Genomic DNA, 3,695 nt, shown 5'->3' on the forward strand with positions numbered 1-3,695 from the left:
CGAAAACTACAAAATGCTCTAACTTGTATTAACACCCTTCAACCTTCCCTTAACAAATGATAAATCTAACCCTGAAGTCAAAACAGGACAAAAATTAATTAAGCTAAAGGAATTTTCTTGTACTTTCTAAAACAGCGTCCTGGAAATAATTTTTGGAGGCCCGTAATTACAGCAACAAAAATTGAAAGGCGTCTGGCACTACTTCGGGATATAATTACGATATACCTATTGCAAAAAATTTCAGGACTATGGGACCATTCCCCTGAAAATAGTTGAAAACAGCAGACATTTGACACACGAAAACAATGGTTCATGGTGTGAAGGCGATCTTAAACCTCAATAACTTATATGGGAGTACACTTATGCGAAAAAGTGAAGCCAGAACTACAAATCGGAGAAAAGCAAACTATTTTGTAGTATTTATCGATGAGTATTCTGGATGGTGTATAACTAAACTCCTGAAGAATAAAAGGGACATTTTTGAGGCGTAGAAGCACAGGTTGAGAATCACAACATGTCCTTACAATCCGATATCGAAAAGGAATACGTGAACAAGATCTTCGATGAGAACAGACTAAATTGGGATAAGATTTTCCGTCGCTCACTTACACCACAACAGAATGAGATCGCCGAGAGAAGAAATCGTACATTATGAAGATGGCGCGATGCATGTTGATTGAGTCTAGATTGCCTCAATCGTTCTGGGGCGAAGCCGTCAACACCGCCCACTACACCATGTCCATCAGGAAGCTTAGGAGGAAACACACCACATCAACTTTGGACTAGAAAAGTACCAAACGTCAGTTTACCGGGAATTTGGATGCAAGGTGTAAACGCGAAACAGAGAGCAGAACACAGGGAAATTCGAACCTCGATCCAAAAAGGGAATATTTGTCGGATATCCAGAAATGACTACGGCGTATAGAGTGTGGATCCCAGAAGAGTAGAAAATTGACATTACACGAGATGTAAAATTCGTCACCGAGTTTAAAGAAAAAATGAAGTTTCAATCAGAAATCAAGACATGTGGACAAAAAGTGAAAATACCTATAAAACCATACAGAGGACAAAAACCCAGGAAATCCAGAGGCGCAACGAGATGAAAACGTTAACGACGAGAATAATCGCGAAGGAGCACATGGAGAAGGAAATGTTGATAGAAACGACGGAAACCTCAAAGTAGAGGAAAACGGTAAATATCAACAACCGCATCAGGCAGAAAACCAGTACCAACCGATGAAGTAGAGGAACTTGAACCAGCGCCAGCGATGAAACAAAGCACCATTTAAAGGAGAAGCAGTACAACATGATACGAATCGTCGAGGAACTTGGCCAGGCAAAAATTCAAGTTCAAACAGTACTCGACGGACTAGGTTCAACGAGTAAACCGACTCAATAGCATCAGAACTAAAGTCTATTGCAGGTGGGTTCTCGTTCATCGACCGAAAAATAAACGAGTTAATGGAAGTAGTGTCATCTTAAAAAACAAGGAGCAGACTGACGTGACATCGGACAAAAAAAGGAAGGCGAAAATCATCGCCAGAGGTGTTACTCAACGTCCCGGCATAGATTGCAACGAGGCGTATGCACAGGTGGCACCAGAGCACTTGAAAGAAATGTTGCGGAGGATTATCGCAACAGAACCAAGCAACAGCGAAATCAGCAAGGAAGCCAAAGAAATGCTGAAAGAACTTTATGGATTTCATCAGTGTGGAAGATCATGGTATGAAAGACATTAAGAAGTCCGGTCTCGCACCATCTAATCATGAACCGTGTGTGTTCTATTTGGGACGAAGGAAAGAGATATTCATCCGGACGGTGTATGTGGAGGATCTCGTAGTTATCTCAATGGACAAGTAACGAATCAGAATCTATTTAGTTCATTCGAAATCAAGAATCGCGCAGATGTAAAATATTGCCTCGATTGCCGATTTAATTGTGAACCAGACTCCAAAAACCTATAAAGAAGGAAGACACAGAGTCTACCGTACAGAGAACTGGTGGGATCATTGATGTATTTAGCAGTGTCTATAAGACCTGAGAGCAAGTTTAAAACAATTTTCTCAGCAATCGCTAAATATAAATGAACTTTGGGAATTAAAATTACACTTCCAAAAATCCAGTTGTATTTTTGAATTTATTGAGACAAAAAATATCTTAATTTAATTATTTATTTGGCTTTACTTATGGGTAATATTGTTTCTCATTAAAAAGAAATGTACTACAATGATTAATTCAAATTTGCGGTCTGTACTGAGTAAAAAATATACATTATTTAAGTAAGTAGTACCTAGACTTTAGTACAAATTTATTATAATGTATATTTTTTACTCTAGTTTTTCACCTAAAGGTGACTGTAACGTCGAAACTAGTCTGATAAGGCTACATATTCAAAAAAAACAAGTGATATAAAAACAAAAGAGCATCCGAAAACAAATTAATTTTTTTTAATAGAACGGTTACTGTTTTTCTTGAAATTCTCTTTACAATGATTTCAAGTATTAAAATTAAAGCTGCAGTAATGTTTTTGAAACCAATCGCAGTAACTGTGGACATTTAAACAAAAACAAAAGAGAGTTTTTCACTTGATATGTCTGTCACAAAATCAGTTTAGTGAACAATATAACTCATAAGAACCATAATGCAACCAAATAATAATTACCCAAATGATGATAATTGTTAAGAGGTGTAATGCAATGACTAATGTGTAATGATAATATACTGAGTGACATGGAAATTGCAACACCAAGAAGGAGTTGGAATTTTTTGACGAAACTTGGCAGAAACGTTTAACTACTAAAAGGTTATAATTGATTAAAATTTCATTCATATGGATCAAGTGGTAATGGCTTATTTGACAGTTCTTTCATTTTTTTCTAGTATTCTTATATCGTGTACGTTTTGGGAGATTTTGTTCAGTTCTTATTGTTTTCGCTTTTAATCGTTTCTTTTGAGGCTGTGATCATGCCTAGATACGCCAAAGTGGAAATTACCGCGAATTAAGAGAAGTTGACAGGTGTCGTATTGTTGGTTTGGGCGGAGGTGGTTTTTCGTTCACAAAAATTGCAAGTCACTTTAACCGAAGTCAATCCACCATGATTCGTTGCAATCGAGCAGGGATTTGGGAAGGGGCAGGATCGTCGTAGAGAGGAAAGGGAGGGGGCAGGAAAGGGTGGGAGGCGAAAAAGAACAATTGAAGTGCGGGATCGCCATCTTTGACTTATGGCAACAAGAAACCGATTCTCTAGTACCAGGTCAATTGCCGATCAATTGTTAGCTAACGAAGGCCGTCCTGTAACACTTCGAACGGTTTACCGCAGAATCAGAGCTTACGACTTGCAATCCTATCGGCCACATCTTTTGTTACCATTAACAGCTCAACAGCGCCAGCAGCGTTTGGAGTGGTGTAGGTTGCGACTGCACTGGAACCTAGAGTAGCATTGGGTGGTGTTCAGTGAAGAATCCCGATTTTGTTTGGGTATGCATGATGGCCGTATGAAGGGCAGCCGAAGACGTGGGGAACGTCGCAATGTTAAATTTTATGTTATGAGGCATGTGCACTAAGCTGTGGGGACTATGGTATGGAGTACTATAACTTATGGGAGTAGGGCTCGTTTGTTATTCATTCGAGGTAATATGACCCCCCCAGCGATATGTGGATGACGTGATAGAACCCGATATTCTTCCCTCTCTTC

This window comes from Photinus pyralis, unplaced genomic scaffold (genome assembly GCF_008802855.1).
Source record: "Photinus pyralis isolate 1611_PpyrPB1 unplaced genomic scaffold, Ppyr1.3 Ppyr1.4_LG4, whole genome shotgun sequence".
Taxonomy (NCBI): Eukaryota; Metazoa; Arthropoda; class Insecta; order Coleoptera; family Lampyridae; genus Photinus; species Photinus pyralis.